Source organism: Magnolia sinica, chromosome 15 (genome assembly GCF_029962835.1).
Source record: "Magnolia sinica isolate HGM2019 chromosome 15, MsV1, whole genome shotgun sequence".
Taxonomy (NCBI): Eukaryota; Viridiplantae; Streptophyta; class Magnoliopsida; order Magnoliales; family Magnoliaceae; genus Magnolia; species Magnolia sinica.
The window spans coordinates 59076382-59095772 of NC_080587.1; the positions used below are offsets into that span (position 1 = coordinate 59076382).

Sequence of the window (19391 nt, forward strand, 5' to 3'; positions counted from 1 at the left end):
TGGGCTAAACCATGGAGAACAGTGGAGATGGGAGGCCCCACTATTAAAATTCAGGACATTCCAACACTCATGTGGGCCACACCAAATGAATTTAGAGTTTTTAGGGATGATTTTACACCATCCCCTATGACTTGCCCAACCTAAGTCTTGTATTGGACTTATTTTAAGGATCCACAGTGAAAATGTGGTGGTGCACCTGGCGGACGGAGTGGATCTGATGCACATTCTCACCCATGTGGTCAACACAAAGAAGTAACATGTGCAGAAAATGCAGTGCAGAGATGGTATGTCTGTCAAAACAGAGATGAATTGTGAATCAAGTGTCAACACAAAGAAGTAACATGTGCAGAAAATGCAATGCAGAGATCTCTAACATATATTATAACAACTTAGCAAAGTGACTCACCGATAATTACATTGATTTGCTAGTTTGGACTCCTTGAAACCTACTCTTGCTTCTTCAGCCCAATCCTAAAATGCGGTGCAGAGATGGTATGTCTGTCAAAACAGGGTTGCCACCATACATACAGCATGGATTGTACATCCAAGTAGAGAAATGCCATTAATATGCTCAAAGGACTTACTTGACACATGATCTGAGCACCCCAAGTCTTAGAGTTATTACAGCTTAGTAACTTTGTACGTATGGGAGACTGAACATCTGGATTACCTTTCTAAACTGAACATCTGAACAATGGAGCTCATCAGATCACTGCAATGGATCACATAACCATTGGCTCCACTTTTACAAATTGAATAACCAAGCACACTATGCACAGAATTTACTAAGCCAAAGTGCATGTGAAGCCCTGACCATCTGCATGCCATACGTGCGCAAGATTCAAGCATTCCATTGGATGGGCCTCACTGTTTGCATGATTTGATAGTTTTTCTAAGTCATGGTTAAAGGAGTCAACGATCAAGGTCTTAGTCGCGTAGACACCGTATCTGACGGAGCATATATATGATGGTACCCTCGTTCAAGAATCAGTTCTTTTAAAATTTTATTTTATTTTATTTTTTTTTACGATCTGGACTCAAAAATTAGTTATATCCAAATCTCAGGTGGACCATACAACAGGAAACAGTGTTCATTGAATGGCCACAATTAAAAACTTGCTAAGGCCCACCATAATGTTTAGTTTCCATCCAAACCCTTGGTAAGGTAAGAAAAAAAAAATTTAGAGATTGTCTTTATCCAAAAATTAACACAATCTAAAATTGGAAAGAAATAAACTTAGATTTGCTGTTAAAAAAAAAAAGAAAAAGAAAGAAAGAAAAAGAAAAACTTCTCAATAAGGTAACTTGCAAACCCAGCAAAACTTAGAAGCTATCTTTGACTTGAATTTACCCCAAATGATGAACTCGTCAAACAAAAATCTATTGCAAACTCGCTACTGTCGCGTTCATTAGCTAATCTGTGTTCGTAGACACCTCTCATAGACACGCACGCCACGCATGTGAAACATCATTTTCAAACCAAACAACACTCGCTATTTGCAAATCTCACGCGGCCACTTCATTCCCCCGCTCTCTCCCTCGATTTCCCCACTCTCACCTCTCCGTCTCTCTCTCTTGAAGTAAAAAAGAAGGAAAAAAAAAAACTCTTTTATGTTTTTTCAATCCATCTTCCATTTTCTTCTTAACAAGAAAATCCATATTTACTAATATTCCCATTTTTCTATTTTTCAAAAGAATGAGTTCAGACTCCGAAAGTGTCGGCTCCAGCATTCATACTTTTAGCCCAAACCCTAACCAAGGACTCCAAAATTACCAAGTACTCATAAACATTCATTGCAAGCATTTTTTGTCTGTGCATGACGACCATACTGTTACGATCAATCCTCTTATGACGAAAAAAATGAGTTTTCTCATCCGCAATAGCATGATATAGGAATCGAATATACGCCTTACCTACTTCTAATGAAATTCCACTTTTCAATGTTCTTAAAAGCTAGAGACAATTCACACTGAGTACAATACTAGCCTTCCTCATGGTTTACCTGAAGTTATACTAATAGTTCATGTTGCAAAATTAAAAAGATGATGATGATGCATACTCACAGAACATGAAGGAGAGATGTATGGACATCACTACCATGTGTTCACAAGTTCACCCTTTGCTTTTGTAAATGAATAATTAACAAATAAAAATAAAAATAATTGAGTCCCATTTAGCCAGCAAATGTGTGACATTTGTAGCATTTGTTGTCTAAAATGTAGCTACCATTAAAACATGAGCTAGAATTCAAATAGTACACAATTCTTAACGTCTGGTTCTCATCCACCATATGGCATAAATGCATGGCAAGTTGGCAACCCAGACAATACAAATTACCCTTAAAAAAAAAGAGCATACAAAATAACAAATTGAGGCCCCATTGTTGAATGTAGCCCAAATCCACACTAGATTCTGCGATCTTTTGAAGCTATAGAAGTCAAAACCATGGATCTCTTTAAAATATGACAGTGACTAAGAAAAATGTATAACTTTTCATCTAGATCACTAATTTTAAAGGGCTTCTTAGCCCATTAGCAACTCTAGAACCCAAGAGATACATGTGTCATATGAAGGAAACACATGTTGAGCCAATGAAATCTATAGCAGCGTATAAGTCCATCCTGATGACTGTAAAAAGGTTTTAAGTTAGTCTTGTGAGTTGCTTTAATGCATCGATACATGACTAGATTCTTTTTTTTTTTTTTTTCTATTTTGGATTATCAATTGTCTGAACACTAGAGACCACACACACTCAAATGAGCCATATGAAAGCAGCATCAATAACACAGGCAAAGAAACCAGATTGATTGTTACTATTTTTGAAAATTCCTCTACAATAATAAAGTGATTTACCTAGAGTACCGAAGAGGAGAATAATACACAAGATATAACTGGACTCATTTAAAATACAATGAAAATCAGAAAGTGGATAGCAGCCTCTTCGAGTTGCATAGTAAATTTTATTTTTTTTAATGAAAGGGTTAAATCTACCATAAGAAACAAATAGAACTATTTAATTTCCAAGCAAGAAAGAAACCTGAAACAGAATTGAAGTTTAACATGACTAAAAAGAATTGGAAACAAGCATTAAACAGAATAAGATGCTCACACAGGACACACAGAAACATAGGATTTTAAAAGAAAATAAAAGAAATATATGTGAGAGTGACAATCAGGCTACCTGCTCTTTGAAAGTTTCTTCATCCTTTAGGATTACTATCTTCATGGATTCTTTATCATACTGCTTTAGCTACCTATTCATTAGCTTTGCTTTGGCTAAAACCAGCCCATGAATCTTTGTTCAAAGGAACCTTCCTAAGATAAGCTCTAAAAAGTTCCTTTGAAAGAAGATTCCCCACTTTTTTCTCCTTATTAACTCATCATATACATGTTTTGATTCATTTCCCCATACGCATTTAACTTATTACAAGAGGAAAGGAAATGATATAATTCTAGTCTTGGATATGCAAATGACATTAGGAAAGGAATTACATAAACAACATACAGATAGCCACAACAACAACAAGGAATTACTTGTTCAGATTGCATACCAATTACTGAATGTATGTAGCCTGCCAAGAAGGTGGCTATCAGCCCAATGTGAAACTGTGAAATTTGAATTTGAGAAACTGTGAAATTTTGTAACCTTGCGATCAATTACCAAAAGACATGAGTAGATACAAAAGAACTCATCCAGCCCAAATCAAATAGACAAAAACCCAACAGTTCCTCATTCTCACCCCGTGAGCAGATTTGTGGAAACAGAAGCAGGGGAAGATCCCATTCCCGCGCAATGTTCTCTTCATTGCTTCAAATGTAACTTGATTCCATTCCTGCCTCTATATTTTATAATCCTATTCATTGAAAATCCCATGGAAGAATTGTTCGAGGCTAAAATTGAATGTAACTTGATTTATAAAAATAAAAAATACATAAAAAAAATAAAAGGAAGCACAAATGATCTGCTAGAAAACAAAAGGCCACAGTATTACTGTATCAAATATGTAAGGCATTGTATCGCCATTCTTCTAAGAAGATACAAGAGCCTGCATTCAAATTCCAGAAACAATCAACAACTAAAACTTGCAAATGATTACATGCATACATCTCTGTATGTGGTTGTATTTCTAGCCTGTTCACCACGGTAGCGGCAATCAATTGCAACAGCTATATATCCTCATGAAGCATGCGCCTGAGGAAATGAAATTGGCAGTTGAGAAGCCATGCTGTTGTGAATTCTGTATAATGACAAATGAAGGTCCCCATTGTGGATGGATCATAGCTTGAAATCACATTGACCAGACTATCTGAGTAATCAGGATCCACTTGTCAAGTCTCTTTTGAGATTCTGAGTAATCAGGATCCACTTGATTGGAATTGGTAGGATTTACAGTAAGGACATCCCTTGTGTCCATCCCTGGGCCCACCAAAACTTTGCCCTTTCTAATTCTATTGGTCAATCATCATGCAATACTTTTAGAGGACCCAGAGGGCCAAAGATACGCACAATATTCTCCAAAGGGCATGAGTTCACTTGGCATCCTCATGCAACTGTTTGACAAGCATCTTTGAATCATCTCTCATGGCCAAAAATAAAAAATAAAAAAATCATGTAGTGTCACCCTAAAATCAACAGAAAAGAAGCATTAGAACTACCAGCACAACTAATGCAACAAGCAGGAATATTCATTCCACAGATTTATCATTCCATATTTCGTAAATTGTAAGATATTAGGTACCCAAAAAAAAAAAAAAAAAACCAACATCAAGAATTTTCTAGGCAGGTGAATATTGTGATAATTTAATCATAATTGGGCTCCAGCATGATGCAGTGAGTCAGAAGCGAACATGACAAAGCCAGTGATCACAATCTGGCCTTGATAGACCATCTTAAAGTCACCATTGAAAACTTGGCTGGATCATCATCCTCCGCCACAAGTAACTAGTGAGAATTTTGATATAAAGATAACATGAAGTGGGCCACCATTCATTCATCAATCTCACCGTTTGTTCCAATATACCTGAAAAGTGTTGAGAAAAGAGACGAGCCCTTGAGAGGGGATTGAGCAAGATCTCAATGTTGAATTAGCTCCTTTATTTCTTTCTACATCTACATAACAAAAGGTCAAGTCATCTATGTTTAGGCCATAGAAACTTTGGCTCTCTAAATGCCAAACAATTTTGAATCCAAAAATCAAAAATTGGATTTGGGTTTTGAATTTCTGCAGTTGAGGACCTAGGAATTTAAAAACCCAAAATGAAAGTTACCATTTTCTACCATTGGAGAACCAAATTCAAAGAAACAAAACAACCAAATGCCATTTCAAAGTCATCTTCCAGAAAGAAAGGAAAAAAGGAAAAGAAAAGAAAAATCCACTTGAGTTCTTTGGAATCCGTACCATAAAGCTTGAGTTGTGTTTCAAGATCATGGATCCCACCTGAATAACCTCCACTACTGCCATCGGGCTGTTTATCAATCAACCACCTCCTTTTCTTGGTCATCGTTTCTTCAAGAATTCAACTCAACAAACATAAAACTACTATCAAACAGATCCCAAACCAATTTCCAAAGAAACCCAACTTCAATTCAATGAAATCGTCAATGAAAACAGAGAATTCTGCATGAAAAAAAAAAACTAAAACTAAAACTAAAAAATAAACCTTTTTCTATGGCACTCTTGCTTTGCACCAAGGCCTCATCTCTTTCGGTAAGCTTCCACGTCAAATTAATATGTATGATAACCATCAATCATTTTTCAACAATGATCCAAGTCAAATGTCTTCTTTACACATACAACACAATTAGATAATGATATTCATACAATCACTGTAAGAGTACGTATCTCCAATTACAGCTACAAGAACATTTGTGTCTAGGTCCCATAAAGTGAGAACATCTTCTGCAGCACATGTCAGTGAACATTGTTATGAAAGAGAGATTGATGCATAGATATTCCAAATTATATAATGTATATATGGAAATGCTTGTGAAAGGACCTAGGACCACCTTGACCATCATCCTCATCAACAAGAGTAATCAGAAAAATTATTACTGATTAATATACTAGACTAAAAAACAATAATAGAAACAATGGAAGAACAGATACTTACATCATACTGATGAAGGTCCATTTGAGTTCCTAATCATGATGATGTCTAGCTGATGGAGCAGATACGAAATGCAAGTAAGCCACATAACAGGAAAAAACAAAAATGGAGAATGAACACCCACCATTGAAACATTCATGAGGACATAAATTTTGAACCAGGCTAGTATTTGTGTTTTCAGTTTGGAAAAGAGGACATCTCAGAAATCTAGTTTGCTAAGTGCCAAAGGGCACAAATCATAGTACCGGACCTAGCAATAGCTGGTTCGGATCAATGTGATTTTCCTGCATAACATGAAATGGGCATAAGTACTTGGATGAAGACCATCCATCCACCAAACTTTAAAACCCATGTCATTTGCAGGCATGCACATTATCAATTCATACCTATCCATATGACAATATGGAAGTGTTAAAACCAGCCAAGGAGTTCTTTACCAATGGGATGCCAACCAACCGAAAAATATCTTCCTGCTAGAAAGGAGCAACACCCACACCTGCCCCTATCTCATCCACAGTCGAATGCACAACAACATTCCCAAATGCCGCAACATCCTCAACCTCATTCCCAAATGCCTCATCTCCAGCCACATCTCTAGCACCCACCGCAGCAGGAACCCCAGCTGCATCCACATGTTCACCCTCAGCCTCACCTCCAACATCCTCCTCATATGCAGCTGTAGCAGCCCCAAATTGCTAAATCCCTAAATCCCCAAATCCCTAAATCCCCAAATTGTTTTAATCGGTATTGAGATTAAGAGAGATTGAGAGAGGGAGAGAGGGAGAGATACCTGTTTGAGTTGGAGCCCCGATCACGAGTCCACGCCGAAAATAGGGTTCTCGAGCTCCTAGGAGAGAGAGAGGAACGAGAGAGAGAGAGAGAGGGTGCGCGAGAGTGAGAGATGCCTGAGAGAGAGAGAGAGAGAGAGAGAGAGAGAGAGAGAGAGAGAGAGAGAGAGTGAGAGAGTGACAGAGGACAGAGAGGGAGAGAGACTCGTCTCTCTCAGCTCCGAATGGCTACTCACGCTAACACCAGCGCCAAGGGTTGGTGGTTCGTGCTTTGTGGGCCCCACTATGATGTATGTGTTTCATCCCTGTCGTCCATCTATTTTTCCATATCATTTTATGGTATGAGACAAAAAATGAGGTACATCCCAACCTCAACTGGACCACATTATAGGAAACAATGTTGAATGAGCGTCGACCATTAAAAACCTTTTGGGAGCCATATAAAGTTTTGGATCAATCTTATATTTTTTTTCCCTCCATACAGGTCCACGGAATGTTTTAAATGGTTGATGCTCATTCAACACTATTTCCTGTAATGTGGTCCATTTCAGATTATGATATGCCTCATTTTTGGTCTTATCCCTTATGATCTTTAAAAATAGATGGGACGGCAGGGATTAAACACATACATCATGGTAGCGCCCACACAGCACCAACCACCAGCCAATTGATGGTGTAGGGGGAGTCACTAATCCGTTCCCCTTATTTGTGTTGTGGTCCATTTAATCTCTGGATATGATTCATTTTTTGAATAATTCTATAAAATGAGCTCGAAAAATGGATAAACGGTGTGGGTTAATCCCAAATTTTTGGTAAAATGAGCTCGAATAATGATTTCCACTGTTGATACCTTCGTTGGGCCCACAGTAATGTTTATTTGTCATCCAACATATTCATAATATCAAAAAGATATGAATGAAGGGAAAACACAAACATCAGCTTGATCCAAAACTTCTGTAAATGTTATTTTTAATGGTGGATGTTCAATCCCTACTTTGTAGTCCACTTAAGCCTTAGACCTGCCCCTTTTTTTTAATTTAATATCTTATAATGATCCAAGAAAAGTGTTGAATGGTATAAAGAATGTCAATCCGTGACTTGGGTGGGCCAAACCACATAATATAATGGAGATGGGTTTCCTTAAAACTTTCATAATCATATATTGAGTCTGCCTAAATGTGATTCACATATCTAACCCACTCATTATGTGTGTCCCACTTGGATGAGGGGTCAGACCCAGTTTCAGCTGCATTCAAAACTCATGTGGGCCCCACCAAGTGCTTTTATATATTTTTAGATGTCTTCACATAGTTTTAGATGGTATGGCCCACCTGAGTTTCGTATACAGATGATTTTTAAGATATCTCATAACCTAAAGGGGACACATCAAATGCACGGTATTGATGTTCGACACACATCATGATGGGCCCCACAAAACTTACTAACATTAATTCTTAAGTTCTTAGGGTGTCAATAAGTTGGGTTACAATTTTGACCAGAATATTTGACCCATTTTACATGTCTAGTCCATTCACTCTATTTTACTGATCATTACCTTCAATTTGACTAGTCACTCGCCCCGATCAAGCTACATATGAGCAAGATATTAGGCAAACAAGATTGATCAACAATTTGAGTGAATTTTGATTTAAACATATGAAGTTATTTACTCTTCAATATGGACTGATCAAATTATCCAAAAATGGTTAAAGGTTGTTCATAATATCAAAAATATATGAATGAATAGAAAACACAAACATCAGCTTGATCCAAAACTTCTATGGGCTCCAAGAAATTTTAAATGGTAGAGGTTCAATCACGTTATTTCCTGTGGTGTGGTCCACTTGAGCTTTGGATATGCTTCCTTTTTGTTCTTTAGTCCTCAAATTATCTGTTAACATGAATGAATGAAGTGGATAAAATAAATAAATAATAGTGGACCCCATAGAGTTTACTCTGGTAAAGGTAACGAGTAACTCACCTAAATGTAGTGGAGAAGGGTAGAAGGGTTTCCTTAAAACATTCATAATCATATATTGGGCCTGCCTAAATGTGATTCACATATCCAACCCACTCATTATGTGTGTCCCACTTGGATGAGGGGTCAGACCAAGTTTCAACCGCATCTAAAACTCATGTGGGCCCCACCAAGTGCTTTTATATTTTTTAAGATGTCTTCACATAGTTTTAGATGGTTTGCCCACTTGAGTTTCGTATACAGATGATTTTTGAGATATCTCATAACCTAAAGGGGACACATCAAATCCACGGTGTTGATGTTCGACACACATCATGATGGGGCCCACAAAACTTACTAACACCAATTCTTAGGTTCTCACGAGGTCAGTAAGTTGGGTCACAATTTTAACCAGAATATTTGACCAATTTTACATCTCTGGTCCATTCACTCTATTTTACTGATCAATACTCTCAATTTGACTAGTTATTTGCCTCAATCAGGCTACATATGAGAAAGATATTGGGCATACAAGATTGATCAACAATTTCAGTGAAATTTGATTTAAACATCTGAAGTTATTTACTCTTCAATGTGAACTGATTAGATTGTCCAAAAACGATTAAAGGTTCAATTAGTAGATGTGCTTAATAATTTAGTAATTTTATTTTTCACAAATAAATTTCAATTTCCTTTTAAAAATAACATTTTTTTTTCAAAATGTATATATATATTTTTTTACTCTTTTAACTAAATATCATTTTTATTATAAAATATTTCAAAAATATTTAAGATACAAATTTGGAATTTCTATTTTCAAAATCTCAAAATTTTTCTCATATTTCAAATTTTTTCTCAAAAATTTTAAAATGCCGATTTTTTTTCTTTAAAAGCATTATTTTGTTCTCAAAATTTATCTTAAACATAGGATTTCTAAACTTTTCAATATTCTTTTTCATGTGATATTACAAATCATTTAAATATTACCTTTTAATTATATATATAAAAAAATTTCCATTCATATGATATAAAAACTATATAAAATTATTAAAAAATAAAACATTTTTACATTATTACCGATGGTTTTCAGCCGTCGGGAAAAAGATATAGGAAAACACTTACCAACGAACATTTTCGTCGGTAAAAGTCTTACCGCGAACATTTCCAAGACAGTGCGAAATTTGTGTTAAAATTCAAAACACCCTTTAGCAATGAAAATTTTCGTTGCTAGAGAGCTTTTAGCTACGAAATTAATTTCGTCGCTAAAAGTATACTTCTTGACGAAATCTTCATAGTTAAAATTTACAACACTTTTGGCGACGAATATTTTTGTCGCTATAAATATTTGTGGCGATGGTTTTGGCTCATCGCTAAATGTCGGCGAAAATTTCCATATTAAAATTTACGACACTTCTGGCGACAACAATATTCGTCGCTAAAGGATGTTTTGGCGACGGTTTTGGCTCGTCGCTAAATAGCCGACACTTCCGGCGATGACAATTTTTGTCGCTAAAGGATGTTTTGGCGACGGTTCTGGTTCGTCGCTAAATCGCAGGCCGAAAATATCTGAGGCCAAATTTACTACACTTGGCGATGAACATTTTCGTCGCTAAAAGTCGGGACGAAATTTTTGTATTTCAAATTTACAATTTTGGTGACGAATATTTTTGTTGCTACAAATATTATTGGTGACGGTTTTGGTTCGTTGTTAAATGTCAGGGTGAAAATTTCAAAATTAAAATTGATAACACTTTTGGCGACGACGATTTTCGTCGCTGAAGGATGTTTTGGCGACGGTTCTGGTTTGTCGCTAAATTGGAGGCGAAAATTTTTAAGTCGAAATTTTCAACAAATTTGGCGACGACCATTTTTGTCGCTAAAGGATGTTTTGGTGACGGTTTTTGTTTGTTGTGAAATGTTAGGGCGAAAATTTAAATTTACAACACTTTTGGCGACGAACATTTTCGTCGCTAAAGGATGTTTTGGCGACGGTTTTTGTTCGTCGCTAAATGTCAGGGTGAATATTTCCAAATTAAAATTTACAACACTTTTGGCGACAACAATTTTCGTCGCTAAAGGATGTTTTGGTGATGGTTCTAGTTTGTCGCTAAATAGCAGGGCGAAAATTTTCAAGTTGAAATTTACAACACTTGGCGACGAACATTTTCGTCGCTAAAAATATTATTGGCGACGGTTTTGGTTCGTCGCTAAAAGTTGTCAAATTTTTTTTGAAAAATTGAAAATAACCTTTACCGACGAAAATTTTCATTGCTAAAAGCCTCATTCACATTTTTTTAGTTACGAAAATGTTCATAGTTAAAAGTAAACCTTTCGATTTTTTTCAAAAATTATTTACAGCCTTTAACGACGAAAATTTTCATCGATAAAGTCTCATCCGCGTTTTTAGCTATGAAAATTTTCGTAGCTAAAAGTAAACCTTTCGATATATTTTTAAAAATTGTTTACAGCCTTTAACGACGAAAATTTTTGTCGTTAAAAGTCACTTTTAGCTACGAATTTTCAATTTCATCGCTAAAAACCCTCTTTCTTGTAGTGCTTTAATTGTTGCTGGCTAGACGGGCCAGCCCATCCGCCACCGTGTTGGCTTCCCTTAGGGTGTGGGTGATGCAGACCTCCATGGAGCGCCTCAGAGCCTCAATTCTTTTCCTCCAGTGCCACAAAGACTAAGATCATTGGGACTTTTTCCCAAGGGCTGCAACCACCATGCTAGAAACATTGGAAATCTCCACTCTGGAAAAACCAAACTGGGCACACATGGAGATGCCATCCAGAATCGCCCTCATTTTTGCCCTTGTGTTCAAACCCCAACCATACCCATATGTGAAAGCAAACACGAGTTTTCCATTGCAACCCCTACCCACCCCTCCCCCTCCAGATGGGCCCGGGTTCCATCTCGCAACGCCATCGACGTTCACTTTGATCCAGCCTCCGGCTCACTTGAATCATGAATTGTGCTGAACGTTGGTCCTTGAACCCAACATGAGTTGACCATCCAATGGTAATGGTAAGAGAGGATTTCATGTGCACGTCACTGTGTGGCCCATCCTGAGAATGCTTGCAAGTTACACATGATGCTCTCATGCATTATAGTTAGTAGAGTATGGTCACTTAGAATACTTTCAATATATCCGGGATTCAAATATATCTCAGTCTGTAACATACAACATGTCCTTAATTACATCTCTTTGGATAACCCACAATGTATAAATAAAGTGATATGAAATAAGCTTAACATGAGCAAAAAAAATGTAAATAATCCACATGCACAAGAAATCAATGAAACTATATGGTATGGAGTCATTGAAATGCAATTGAGAGAACTCGACTGATATGGGTTAAAAAACTTATAAAGGAGAGTCAAACCATTATATATATATATATATATATATATATATATATATATATATATATATATATATATATATATATAAATTAATAATAATAAAAAAGATTTACATGATTTAGCAATTTTCCTATTTGAAAATCTTACTACTCTATGGAGAAAGTTATAGCTTTCATGGGTTGTATAGCTGTCCCATGTAATGTGATGTCAATGTGTATGATGAATAGAGTAACTACGCAAGCAATGGATATGAAAATAATTCTAGAGAATAGAGATATCATCACAAACAGCACAGTCAGGATAATGTCATCAAATATAAGCTAAACAAATGGGCTGTTGGCCGTGGAATGGACCACGGGCAATTTAAATACACTACAAGAAAATAGGCCTTTAGCCACAATTTTTTAGCCTCGGTTGAAAAAATGAAGGCTAAATGTGTTTTTTAACCTCGGTTGCTAAGGAACTGATGCTAAAAGTCATTTTTCACCTCAGTTGCTAAGGAACCGAGGCTAAAAGTCTACTTTTTAGCCTCAGTTGCAAAGGAACCGAGGCTAAAAGTCTACTATTTTGCCTCAGTTACATAGGAACCAAGGCGAAAAGTCTACTTTTTAACCTCAATTGCATAGGAACTGAGTCCAAAAGTTTACTTTTTAACCTTAATTGCATAGGAATCGAGGCTAAAAGTTTACTATTTTGCCTCAATTGCATAGGAACCAAAGCTAAAAGTCTACTTTTTAGTCTCAGTTGTACAGGAACTGACGCTAAAAGTCTACTTTTTAGCCTCAATTGCATAGAAACGGAGGCTAAAAGTCTACTTTTTAGCCTCAGTTGCATAGGAACCGAGGCCAAAAGTCTACTTTTTAGCCTCAGTTGCATAAGAACCGAGGTTAAAAGTATACTTTTTAGCCTCAATTGCATAGGAAGCGAGGCCAAGAATCTACTTTTTAGCCTCAGTTACATAGGAACTGAGGCTAAAAGTCTACATTTTAGCCTCAGTTACATAGGAATCAAGGCTAAAAGTCTACTATTTTACCACTTTTTTACCTTTGTTATTAGGAAAGTGAAGCTATAAGTCAACTTTTTAACCTCAGTTACATAGGAACCGAGGCTAAAAGTCTACCATCTAAACCATAGTTATCAACCACACCATCTTAGTACACGTCATATGTGTGTGATATCCAGACCGTTCATCTGTCTAGACCTACCATGGATGGGCCCATTAATGAACCTAATTTAGTTAGGTTGATCCTAACCACCAATTAGAATATTTGGCCATCACCCTCCCCAATATCCATTATAGTTCCCTTTGATGTGGTCCACCTAAATTATGCATCACATCCAGACCAATTAGATTCTTGAATATCGACTTCCTACCGCCTCGGGGCATCAATCTATCCTCATTTTGACCATACATCTCAATAATCACTCCTATCCACAACTCAGGTGGGCATATCACAGCTTGAGGTTATGGTAATTACTATACATTGGGTCATGGTCCAAAATCATTTTCATGATCTGATTTTGTCGAGAGCTGGACTGTTATTATAGTTCACTACCATTTTGAAAATGGTAGTGATTTATCCTTGTAACGTGTGGCACTGATGATATATCGGCCTGCTTTTTAGAGATCGTATCCATACACTAGGGATTGCCTGACGAGTGACTCTGATCTTACACAAGTGTGCCTTGATTCCACGTGTGAGGCCAGTCGAGGGAATACACTAACATTTCTCAATTAATAAGCTGACTATAGCAACCATAGAAATGATAAAACAATGCCCACAACCATACCTCACTTCCTCTTCTCTGCTTCGATCCACGCCCTCTCTCTCTCTCTCTCTCTTGACTGGAAGAAGGAGAACTGCTAGAAGACCTCCTTATCATTTAGATCCAGATCCAAATCAGCTTAAGGTAAGCTCGATTCTTTTCATTTCGCTCCTTTCTCTCCTTTTCTCTCGATCTCAATTTCCCAAAAAAGAGTTAAAACCCTAGTCTCCGCCCCTTCTCTCAATCTCTCCTTCCATTTTTCTACATTTTCGATCTTTAATCGAGAGATTCATACCCGGAAAGCTCATAGATGCGAAAATACGTGTCTTCTGAACTCAGAATCTTCAATTGGATGAAATAGAAGCAGATTCAGCTGCAGAAGCTCTTAGTTGTGAAGATCTGTGATTTTTGTGGCTTAGATCTTCGATTGATGATATATATAGAAGTTGTGTTTACCTTATCGAAAGGGATATCAATCGATCTATGCTTCTTTCTGTGCCTGATTGGGACATTTTGATTTTAGAAGATCTACGATTTCTGAGGTTCTGATCGTCGATTTTTTAAGTGGGAGAGAACTCCTGCTTTTTGCTGTCTTCTTTCAGATCTAGGGATTTTACTCGAAAGAAATCTTTTACACTCATCAACAGCTTAGATATCCTCTTTCGAGGTCTAGATCTTTGATCTGATGCAATTGGAGTGATTGCAACTTCTGCCTTAAGCAATTTACATTCTCGTCCTGCATTTGGAGGTAATGTTGGAGGAGCCAAAGTTTTGGACTGGGGAGAAGGTCCAAGACGAGTTGAAGGTAACCAAATTTGAAGGAATTGTTTCCTTCTGAGTCCTTGTTATCCGCAATAATCTAGAAATATTAAAATTTTTGTGCTATTTTATTTTGCATGCTTACAGTAAATGGTTGAGTTGTACTGGTTTTTTTGTTAATGGGTTTTCTTTTGTTATTTCCTCCTATAATTGTGCCTTTCCATTTCACAAAATTTTGCATCTAGCATTAAATCATGGTAAGTGAATGCAGCTCATCCGAGTTCTTCATCATCTCATGATTAGAGAAAATTGATATTAGTTGTCATTTAATCCATAAACCTTTAAAATGTAATGATGGCTACTTAACTTATTTGCTAGTTAACATGAGAGTATACACTAGAAGATATTTCTAATTTGTTTATTGTCCTACTATCAACTGCAACTTACCAAGATAAACAACAACAACAACAACAACAACATTATTATTATTATTAAGGTATAAAGAAATCACCACTCTGGCTGCTAGCAGCACCCTTCCCTTTCTACTTTTGGTTAACACTAGTGCCATTTTGTACTACAGAATTCTTTAAAATTATAGATTTTGTGAAATGATTCTATGCAATTGCACTATTTCTATTCATTACAAATCCTTGTGAACGGTTTAAATTACAGAATTCTTTATGCTTCTCTTAGTAGTGCTTCTAACCCCGTTTTAACAATGGCTTAGTATTTGATTTTTTACCGACAAATTTACTTAAATATACAATTTGTAAGTTTGGACTAGAGCCATGTCTTTGGAAAGGTATATTTGCTCAAGGGAGGATATCTTAAACTATGCTACCAAGTTGCTAAAGGTAGAGCTCCCTCTTTCTGTGAGGCTTCTTGGTATGTAGATTGTTTACATGTTATGTGTTGAGGATCAAATGTTGCATATTAATCCCAGTTATTGCCTGGATTTACAAATATGATACCGTTTAACGGCCCGAGTTAACTGTGTTTATGCTGCAAGGTGTGTTTAGGAGCTTGAACTGAAACAGGGTACTAAAATCATGAAATTAATGCTCAGAAGTCACCAAGGCAAGGGACGGACTCTAGAGGACCAAGATTGACGGATTTACATGCCAAAGATCCAAGGGAATTGAGAAACTGAAGCTTAAGTGGCCTGAAAGTTGGCCAGAATGCAAGATTACAAGGTTTCCACCATCCGTTCAGCTCAAAACTTTATATCTAGCCTAATTACCATAAATTAACTGTACAAATAAAATTTCAACCATTGGATCTTTGTGTAAGTGTCCCAACGGACAGATTATTCACTTAAATCCTTATTTTGGGCCCTCTTAAATCTGGATATGCTTTAATTTTTCTCTCAACCCTGTAAATGGGGTGATAAAGTGAATGGACAGATCGGATTTCGGATAAACATATCCGTAGGATCCACACGTATAGTGAATGTGCAAGTTGTACAAGAGCACCGGACGTGTACCGAAAATCCAAAAGTCGGTCAGCGTGCGCTGACCGACTCTTCTTCTCAAGAATTCAAAAACGCAACAGCGTCCTATGCACGCGTCCCTTTTTTTATTATGGGCCCTACCTATCGAGTATTTTTATCATTTGTACAGTCCATTGTGTCTCTGGGGTAGGTGTAACACTTGCTTAGGTGGAATTTCGGTCCATTCACGGGGAAAATTGTAGATCTCAGCTGCACGTAAGATGAACGGTAGCACAGAAGATCTTGTGGACCACTCCGAATCCAATATAAAACCAGTCATTTCTTACTGGTTTTTCAAGAGGATCACAATTAATGGAGTGGATTTCTCTGTCGAAGCCAATAAATGGGCCAACCATCGTCACAGCGTCAACTACGCAGCCCTGTTTCGCAGTCTAGAAGAACCTGACGTTCTGAATTGTCCTGGCCCACTAGCGATGATCGGATGTCTGATTTGAACCGTCCATCATGTATAGGGACTCAATATAGGCAAAACCATTTTGACCATTTTCACCCATACACGCATACATGTCCGCTACAGCGATCACAAGAGGACCATTTAAATACCGTTGCAGCAGGAATGCTTCCCTGGGCCGCGTCAACGGACGATCAAAACAGACCATATCCGGTCTAAATTCCGAGGAGAAGCTGATGGACGGCATGGTTCTCTCAAATGACAGCTAAAGTGGGCCCCACTAATCATCTGACACAGGAAGGCCCTGTTGTTTGGTGAAACAAAGTCCGGCCCTATTGTAAACAGCCTGCGAAAGGCAGGTCGGTGCTCCACATACATCCACCATCTTTAGCGTCTATAAAAGGGAGAGAGCAAGAAGAGAGAGGGGGATCCACGGCTGGGACGTCAGTGAGAGAAAGAGTAGTTGTAGAGTTTTTTAATTTACTGTTCTTTTTATTATTTCTTTTAAGATGTTTAGCCTAATCATGTCTATTCTAGGCTAAACCTCTTAGCTAGGGCTAAGAGGTGAAGCTTGTAGCGTGATGGGAGACCTTTTGCTTGTGCCTTTTGTTTAGATTGAGCTGATGTTGATTTTAGTTTAATGAAGGGAATGTTTTTAGTTTTTAATGGTCTGTTGTGACTAAAATTAGAATAGGTATGCGATAGCTTTGAGCATAATCCTTTCCTTTTTATGTTTATGACGTCAGAAAGCCTTATTGTTTACCATCGTCTCCTGGGCATGGTCGGATGACGGTACCCTTCTTAACCTTCATACATTGTTGATTGGTTGGTAATTAGTTTAATTCAGTTGTTTACTTTGTCTCCTGGGCATGGTTTAGTGATGGAATTCATTCTAATTCATATGCCTTTCATCTCTTAAAAACTTTATCGAAGGAAGTTCAGTCTTGATTTCCATGGTTACACTCTTCAACTGGATGAAGATGAGACTCTAAGTCCAGTTGAGTTCTTGAAGCAGGAATAAGATCTGCCTGATCTTTACAAGTGGATCCTCTGAATTCTTAGTTTCATTTCCCTGAATTCTTTAAGTTTTAGATAATTATTTCATCATTATTCCTCAAATTATAGTTGATTTAGATTTCATCTTAGTCTAGTTCTAGTTATACTTAGTTTCAGATAACGTACATGTATTAGTTCCTTGGGATTCGACCAACCCCCAACCAGCATTTTGCTAGTCCCAAGTAAAGTATGTGAAAAATAAGTTGAGAATTACAAGACAATTTTTATAAACTCGAGTGATTTTTGAAAACAATCAAGATAATAGAAGTCTAAGATTCATGAATGTTGGGCCTTATATTTCATATACTCAAGCGCTTAGTAGACTTCATAATCAAGATCAAAGTATTAATCCATCAATTAGACAAAATTCTAAACATTAGGATCCATGAGTGTATAGTTTAATCTCAACTTATCACCATTAAAATTCACTTCTCTGTTTCAGGATATCATTGGTAACCAACAAGGGAATTCATGATAACTAAAACTTAAACCAAAACTTGCCTCACAGATCATCTTTTCATTCTTCCAGCTTTTAATTTTTCTATTAGAAGTAGCTCCAAGAAGGGGCATCAAATCCTCACCTATAGGGAGCAAACTTATAGTGAAGACTGCACACCTAACCCTTTTCACATATCATCCCTATGGAATTAAATTTACACCTATAGGGAACAAACCTATGGTGAAGATTATTCGCCCAACCTTTTACAAAGGTATCTATTTTTATTTTTTTTATAGCTAGGTATTTTCTTTTTCTTCAATTGATCATGATGAGAAAAATTTCCAAGCTGGTTCCTTACATGCTTAGTGATTACCAAGTTAACCCTTCAATATCAAACTGAAACTTTAATATGAAAGCGAGATGTGACATGTGAAATCATGACTCAATCAATGTTTACAACTTCTAATTCCGGATTAATAATTCAAACTTAACTGTGAAATTTAACAGATACTGAATCCAAGAGTCATAAATTACCAACATCACGTATCTTGAAATTCTAAGTGCCTTAGATGGCCGTCAAAATCACTTCGAATTCACAAGAAATTTTAGAAAAATTAAAAAATTTCACAATTTTTACTCAAGACCAAGAAAACACTGATTAGGAACCCTAATATCCCAATTAGGAACCCTAATCTCCTACCCCCAACTTAAAATTTACATTGTCCTCAATGTAAAAGATGTAAGCATGCAGTGCACATGAGCCAACGAAAATAAATGAGAAGTGATAGGAAGATAGTACTTAGACGAAGGAATCGAGAAAGACGTTTCCATAATGATCACAGGATGAAAGTCGGTCAGCACAAGAGTGAAGACACGAAAGCAAACTATCCAAAAACAATGTAGGAAACAAACTAACCTAATGACATAAAACCGTCTATCCTAGAACAGCATAAAGTAAACTACCCTGGTCTTATGAAAGCAGGGAAAAACTACTCGATCATGCCACAAGGTTCCTCTTCCTGCCAATATCTTGATAAGTTTCTTAATAAGTTCCTCAACAGGATCATCCAAAAGCCCTTTTTGCAATAGGCTTGGACGCCCTGGAGCATGACTTTCCAAAGAAACTTATGTACCTCATAAGAAAATTTTCATTGAATTGCTTGAGATATCCAAAGCATATACGATTCACCTGTGACAGAAGAAGTTTCAATGTTAGTATCCCATGGTGAATCAAAGACTATAAGTAAATAA

The 19391-nt window shown here is 36.9% G+C and overlaps 1 long non-coding RNA gene across 1 annotated transcript; it reads right to left on the bottom strand.

The window, feature by feature from the left end:
* Positions 1-5122: 5122 nt before the first annotated feature.
* LOC131227291 (uncharacterized) lies at positions 5123-6700 on the bottom strand. Its single transcript, XR_009162171.1, has 3 exons — positions 6113-6700; positions 5663-5781; positions 5123-5522 (listed from the first exon to the last, which is right to left on the bottom strand). It is a non-coding gene; the product is annotated as an uncharacterized LOC131227291 (long non-coding RNA).
* Between the last annotated feature and the right edge of the window lie 12691 nt (positions 6701-19391).